This window comes from Haliotis rubra, unplaced genomic scaffold, assembly GCF_003918875.1.
Source record: "Haliotis rubra isolate DU_JTF1 unplaced genomic scaffold, ASM391887v1 Scf203, whole genome shotgun sequence".
Lineage (NCBI taxonomy): Eukaryota > Metazoa > Mollusca > Gastropoda > Lepetellida > Haliotidae > Haliotis > Haliotis rubra.
This window is the reverse complement of record NW_025766037.1, coordinates 1151877-1159766: the sequence shown is the minus strand read 5'-3', so window position 1 is coordinate 1159766 and position 7890 is coordinate 1151877. Positions and strand designations below refer to the sequence as shown.

The 7890-nt window shown below is 40.7% G+C and overlaps 2 long non-coding RNA genes across 2 annotated transcripts; one reads left to right on the top strand and one right to left on the bottom strand.

Moving 5' to 3' along the window:
- Positions 1 to 4185: 4185 nt before the first annotated feature.
- On the bottom strand, positions 4186 to 5811 carry LOC124275840. Its single transcript, XR_006898364.1, has 2 exons — positions 5700 to 5811; positions 4186 to 5587 (listed from the first exon to the last, which is right to left on the bottom strand). It is a non-coding gene; the product is annotated as an uncharacterized LOC124275840 (long non-coding RNA).
- On the top strand, positions 5289 to 5601 carry LOC124275841. Its single transcript, XR_006898365.1, has 3 exons — positions 5289 to 5330; positions 5435 to 5436; positions 5550 to 5601. It is a non-coding gene; the product is annotated as an uncharacterized LOC124275841 (long non-coding RNA).
- Positions 5812 to 7890: the final 2079 nt, after the last annotated feature.

The window sequence follows — 7890 nt, the reverse complement described above, 5'->3', positions numbered from 1 at the left end:
TGGGCTCCTCCCATATTCTCCCCTCAGTGTTGCACGGGCTCATCACACTATTCTCCCCTCAATGTGCTGGGCTCCTCACGCTATTCTCCCTCAGTATTGCACAGGCTCCTCACTATTCTCCTCAGTATTGCTGGGCTCTCACTGTTCTCCTCTATGTTGCACGAACCATCACTGTTGCTCCTCTGTGTTGCTGGGCTTATACTGTTTATACTCTGTGTTGCTGGGCTCATCACTGTTCTCCTCTGTGTGCACGGTTCATCACTGTTCTCACTCTGTGTTGCCGAATATCGTTGTTCTTCCTCGTTATGTTGCTGCGGGCTCATCACTGTTCTCACTCTGTTTTTGCAGGCTCCTCCGCATTCTTCCTCAATGTGCACGGGCTCCTCCCACTATTCTCCTCTATGTTGCTGGGGTCACTCCCGCATTCTCCCTCTATATTGCACAGGGTCATGCATTTGTTAATACACTCTGTATTTGTGAACCATCACTTTATTTATGCATACTGTGTTGCGCGAATAGCCATGTTCTTCATCTGTGATGCGAACCATCACTTTGTTATGCATCTGTGTTGCTGGGATAGCCACGCTGTTTAGCCATCGATGGCAGGTTAATACATTTAATAGCATACCTTGTTGCTGAGTTATCACTGTTATGCATCGATATTGCTGGGCTCCTCCACTGTTCTCCTCTATGTTGCTGGGGTTCTCCACTATTCTCCCCTCTATATTGCACAGGGGTCCTCCACTATTCTCCTCCTATATTACACAGGCTCCTCCACTATTCTCCCCTCTATATGACACAGGCTCCTCCCATATTCTCCCTCTATATTACTGGGGTCTCCACTATTCTCCCCTCTCCTATATTACACAGGCTCCTCCCACTATTCTCCCCTCTATATTGCACAGGGTCTCCATTATTCATCTTTACCTCACCAAACAACAGAGAATAAACAAGCAAGAAAAGGGCCATGGTTTTTATTCTTTTGTGAAAAAGACATAGGTACAAAGTTAACCTCTGACCACCAACAATCTACAAACTTCTTCAATGCGGTAGGTGTTGCTGTCCCTGTTTAATCAAGGAAATCTGGCTGCATCTGTCGCTGCGAGCTGAACACGCACAACATTCTGACAGCAAACTGCTGTGAGCATGCTTTGTTGCGGGTGTGGGCTTCTGATACTGTAATGACTCTTGCCCTCCCTGGCTCCGGGAGGAAGCACCACCTGCATGTTTTTATTACTATTGCACAACGTTTCGCGTTCCTTATTTCCAGATGAGATAACCTGATACTGTCAAATGTCATCTATTATTAATGCTGACCCTGATTTGGTCAACAGATGTGCATCTGCCAAGAAATCCCGGTCAAGATCTGTCCAGAAAGATCTGGAGTGCTGTTGTAAAAGCGATCTTAAGCGCTAAGTTAATCACAACTCCCATACCTGACAGAGACTTCGGTGTTGTAGCATGTAGGTTGCTTTTCAATAGCAACCCTGATCAATAACTTCCTGGAATTTTGCTTCTCACCCCTATTCAGATATTTGAACAAAAAAGTTTAACCTATAACATAACAGTATCTTTCATCTCAGAAATCACACAGACATGTTGTTCCCCCAGATGACCTCAGCAAAGGATTCATTTGGATTAAAGGAATCCTTCCCTCCCAAAATTTGAAGAACCACAAAGGTGGGTATTGAAATGGGCGATATTTGTGCCACAATCTTAACAACAATCCTTCGTGTAATAATGGCTACCCATATAGGTGAGAGTAGATAATATGCAGAAGAAAAATAAATATGTTTCAGTCTGTAGTAAAAAACACAATCCTCATTCTCATCATTAATCAATCATCCGTTACAGTAAAGCAGGATTTCTATACTTTAATTTCCACCTTCCCAGTGTCAATAATTTCTGATATATCCTTTATTTTACCTGCCTTTCGTAAATGAATTTCTATGAATATTTCCTTTATTTATGCCTGTCTTTCCAGAGTCAAAGCATTTCTAAAATACATCCTTTTATTCCATATTTTCCGTGTCAATAATTTTGGAAAGATGTATCCTTTGCTTACTCATCTTGCAAGTCAAGAAGCATTTCTAACAGACATATATCCTTCTAATTATGCCATGCTTTCTTGGGGTCCGGTGCGTTTCACAACGAGATGTAATCATTTCTGTTTATGCCTTGCTTCGAGGTCAAATTCGTTTCACAACGGACTTGTATGTAATCATTTCTGTTTATGCCGTAACAATGGTCAGTGCGTTTCTGGCGGACGTATGTGTCGGCTACTGTTTGTGCAGGTCAGTGCGTTTCTGACGGACGTATGTGTCGGCTTCTGTTTGTGTAAAGCGGCAGGTCGATGCGTTTCGGCGGACGTATGTGTCATTTCTGTTTGTGCGCTGTTCCGGAGTCCGGTGCGTTTCACAACGGACGTATGTCGATGGGCTGTTTGTGCCGTCAACCGGGATCGGTGGAACAACGTAGCATTGTGTCATTTCTTGTTTGGCATTTTAGGAGTCGGTGGACGTGTCGTTTCTTGTTTGTGCTTGCAAAACGGCTGAGTCGGTGGAACACTGCGGCGGATAATGATACGACATGATGGCGCGGGTCGAGGGGCGGAACCGCGGCGGATGTCATTTTGTGTTTTGCGCAACAGGTCGGTGCGTTTCTGGCGGACGTGTGATCATTGTTTATGCCTTTCTTGGTGTTGCGACCGCAATCTATATATAACACTGGCTCCTCCCATTATTTTCCTTTCAATATCATGCAGGCTCCTCCCACTATTCACCCCTCTATATATAACACTGGCTCCTCCCATTATTTTCCTTTCTATATCATGCAGGCTCCTCCAGCTATTCACCCCTCTATATATAACACTGGCTCCTCCCATTATTTTCCTTTCAATATCATGCAGGCTCCTCCCACTATTCACCCTCTATATTACACAGGCCCCTCCCACAATTCTCCTTCTTTATTTGCAGGCTCTTCCCACTATTCTCCCCTCTATGTTCTACAGGCTCCTCCGACTTTTATTCCTCTGTATATGCAGGCTCTTGCACAGGCTCCTCCAACTATTCTCCCCTCAATATTGCACAGGCTCCTCCCACTATTCTCCCCTCAATATTGCACAGGCTCCTCCCACTATTCTCCCCTCAATATTGCACAGGCTCCTCACACTATTCTCCCCTCAATATTGCACAGGCTCCTCCCACTATTCTCCCCTCAATATTGCACAGGCTCCTCACACTATTCTCCCCTCTATATTGCACAGGCTCCTCCCACTATTCTCCCCTCTATATTGCACAGGCTCCTCCCACTATTCTCCCTCTATATTGCATATGTGGCTCCTCCCACTATTCTCCCCTCTATAATGCACAGGGTCCTCCCACTATTCTCCCTCTATATTGCACAGGCTCCTCCCATTATTCTCCTCCCTCTATATTGCACAGGCTCCTCCCCATTATTCTCCCCTCTATACAGGCCCTCCCACATTCTCAGGCTCCTCTCCCACTATTCTCCCCTCAATATTGCACAGGCTCCTCCCACTATTCTCCCCTCTATATTGCACAGGGTCCTCCCACTATTCTCCCCTCTATATTGCACAGGGTCCTCCCATTATTCTCCCCTCTATATTGCACAGGCTCCTCCCACTATTCTCCCCTCTATATTACACAGGCTCCTCCCACTATTCTCCCCTCTATATTGCACAGGCTCCTCCCACTATTCTCCCCTCTATATTGCACAGGGTCCTCCCACTATTCTCCCCTCAATACCCACAGGCTCCTCCCACTATTCTCCCCTCAATATTGCACAGGGTCCTCCCATTATTCTCACCTCTATATTGCACACAGGGTCCTCCCACTATTCTCCCCTCAATATTGCACAGGCTCCTCCCACTATTCTCCCCTCTATATTGCACAGGGTCCTCCCACTATTCTCCCCTCTATATTGCACAGGGTCCTCCCACTATTCTCCCCTCTATATTACACAGGCTCCTCCCACTATTCTCCCCTCTATATTGCACAGGCTCCTCCCACTATTCTCCCCTCTATATTGCACAGGGTCCTCCCACTATTCTCCCCTCTATATTACACAGGCTCCTCCCACTATTCTCCCCTCTATATTGCACAGGGTCCTCCCATTATTCATCTTTACACCTCACCAAACAACAGAGAATAAACAAGCAAGAGAAAAGGGCCATCGTTTTTATTGCTTTTTGTGAAAGACATAGGTACAAAAGTTAACACTACGACCACCAACAATCTACAACTAATATGCAGTAGGTATTTGCTGTCCCTGTTTAATCAAGAAATCTGGCTACATCTATCACTACCGAAACTGAACACACACTTACAACATTCTGACAACTTAAACACTGTGAGCATCTTTATTGCAGGTATGACTTCTGATACTGTAATGACTCACCCATACCTCTAACTCCAGGAAGGAAACACCACCTGCATCATTTTAATACACTATTACACAACTTGTTCCACTTATTTCCAGATGAATAACCTGATACTGTCAAATGTCATCTATTATTAATGCTGACCCTGATTTGGTCAACAGATGGCCATCTGCCAGAAGATCGGTCAGAAGATCTGTCAGAAGATCTGGGTGCTGTTGTAAAAGCGATCTTAGCGCTAAGTTAATCACAACTCCCATACCTGACAGAGACTTACGATTGTTGTAGCATGTAGGTTGCTTGTACAATGGCAACCTGATCAATAACTTCACAGATTTTGCTTCTCACTATTCAGATATTTGAACAAAAAAGAAGTTTAGCCACATAACATAACATTATCTTTCATCTCAGAAATCACACAGACATATTTGTTCCCCAGATGACCTCAGCAAAGGATTCATTTGAATTAAAGGAATCCACTTCCCCTCCCAAAATTTGAAAGAACCACAAAAAGGTGGGTATTGAAATGAACGTATTTGTGCCACAATCTTAACAACAATCCTTCATTAATATGCTTCCATAGGTGAGTGAATATTATGCAGAAGAAAATAAATATGTTTCAGTCTGTAGTAAAAAACTTAGTCACTCAATTTCTCATCATTAAATCAATCATCCGTGCAGTAGAAACTGAGTTTCCTATGCTTTAATTTCCACCTGCCTTCCCAGTGTCAATGAATTTCTGATATATCCTTTTTTTTTTACCTGCCTTTCTAAAGTCAATGAATTTCTAGCAGATATTTCCTTTTATTTATACCTGTCTTTCAGAAGTCAAAGCATTTCTAAAATATACATCCTTTTATTTCCACCTGCCTTCCCGATGTCAATAATTTTTTGGAAAGATGTATCCTTTTGCTTACACTCATCTTGCAGAGTCAAAGCATTTCTAACAGACATATATCCTTCTAATTATACCCGCCTTTCTTAAGTCAATGCATTTCTAACAGATATATCCTTCTATTTATACCTGCCTTCCAGAAGTCAATGCATTTCTAACAGACATATATATCCTTCTATTTATACCCGCCTTTCTTAAGTCAATGCATTTCTAACAGACATATATATCCTTCTATTTATACCCGCCTTTCTTAAGTCAATGCATTTCTAACAGATATATCCTTCTATTTATACCTGCCTTCCAGAAGTCAATGCATTTCTAACAGACATATATATCCTTCTATTTATACCCGCTTTTCTTAAGTCAATGCATTTCTAACAGACATATATATCCTTCTATTTATACCTGCCTTCCAGAAGTCAATGCATTTCTAACAGATATATCCTTCTATTTATACCTGCCTTCCAGAAGTCAATGCATTTCTAACAGACATATATATCCTTCTATTTATACCCGTCTTTCTTTCTTAAGTCAATGCATTTCTAACAGACATATATATCCTTCTATTTATACCCGCTTCTTAAGTCAATGCATTTCTAACAGACATATATATCCTTCTATTTATTCCCGCCTTTCTTAAGTCAATGCATTTCTAACAGACATATATCCTTCTATTTATACCCTGCCTTTCTTAAGTCAATGCATTTCTAACAGACATATATATCCTTCTATTTATACCCACCTTTCTTAAGTCAATGCATTTCTAACAGACATATATATCCTTCTATTTATACCCGCCTTTCTTAAGTCAATGCATTTCTAACAGACATATATATCCTTCTATTTATACCTGCCTTTCTTAAGTCAATGCATTTCTAACAGACATATATATCCTTCTATTTATACCCGTCTTTCTTAAGTCAATGCATTTCTAACAGACATATATATCCTTCTATTTATACCTGCCTTTCTTAAGTCAATGCATTTCTAACAGACATATATATCCTTCTATTTATACCTGCCTTCTTAAGTCAATGCATTTCTAACAGACATATATATCCTTCTATTTATACCCGCCTTTCTTAAGTCAATGCATTTCTAACAGACATATATATCCTTCTATTTATACCCACCTTTCTTAAGTCAATGCATTTCTAACAGACATATATATCCTTCTATTTATACCTGCCTTCCAGAAGTCAATGCATTTCTAACAGACATATATATCCTTCTATTTATACCTGCCTTTCTTAAGTCAATGCATTTCTAACAGACATATATATCCTTCTATTTATACCTGCCTTTCTTAAGTCAATGCATTTCTAACAGACATATATATCCTTCTATTTATACCTGCCTTCCAGAAGTCAATGCATTTCTAACAGACATATATATCCTTCTATTTATACCCGCCTTTCTTAAGTCAATGAATTTCTAACAGATATATAATCATACCAGCCTTCAGTCTTGCATAACATTCTGATAAACAAATACCACAATCGGTCTGTCCACATGCAATTTCAATCTGGCATATCATTCAAATACTGACATATATCAATCATAACCCTCCTCACTTTTTCCACCTCATCATAAGTTGCTTTAGTGACAATTCTTACTCTGTACCTACAACTAATCACAGAGACCTTGACAGTCCTCGGTTCAGATTGGATGAGTGAGTGAGTTTAGTTTTAAGCCGCTTTTAGCAATATTCCAGCAACATCACGGCAGGGGACACAAGAAATGGGCATCACAGATGTAGGGAATCAAATGCGGTCTTCTGGGTGACGAGCCAACGCTTTAACCACTAGGCTACCCCACCGCCTCTTTGTCAGATTGGACAAACACAGGCATTGATTAGACACAGCATGACACAAGAACACTCACCCTTGTGCACTAGTGTTGGGAGATGGTTAAAATCTCATAATTGATGATTGGTTTATTACAACCAATCACTTATCGAAAAAAATTGGTTAGCGTCATTAATAAAATTTGTTAATGCACATAAAAATAAGGAAAAAACATGTAGTTCTTTGGGGGTTTTGACAAAATTTCACATTAAAGGATGACTAGTATGTCAGGAACATAAATTTCTTGGAGTCTTTAAGATAAATTCAATCATGACTTGAAACGAACTTGTGGTGCTTATGAAATGTAACAGACAAAACCAACCTTGTGAAAAATATTGTTTATGAAAACAAGTGTTCCAGAATTGTTTGTGTTCGATTATGAGAAAAAATGATTGATTGCTTGGTCGTTTAGTCACTGCAACCAATCTTCAATTATTTCAATTAATCGGACCACCACCCTTGTGCACAGTCATCACAGATTATATTACGGGCTGTTTCAGCATAAAACAGTACTTTCTCTGTCTAAATATGTCTTCAAAAGTTGGAAGATTTAAATCAAATTAAAGACCAATCAGGCATCTAAACATGACAATCACTATGAATGGTAAATATCAGGGTGTCCTTGTACAAAACAACTTTGGTGTTAAGTCTGTCGTAAGACTATGTTATGGTATGGGAGTTACGGTCACCTTAGCGTTAAGATCACTTTGTGGACTACACCACACAAACTACACTATCCCAAGGCTACA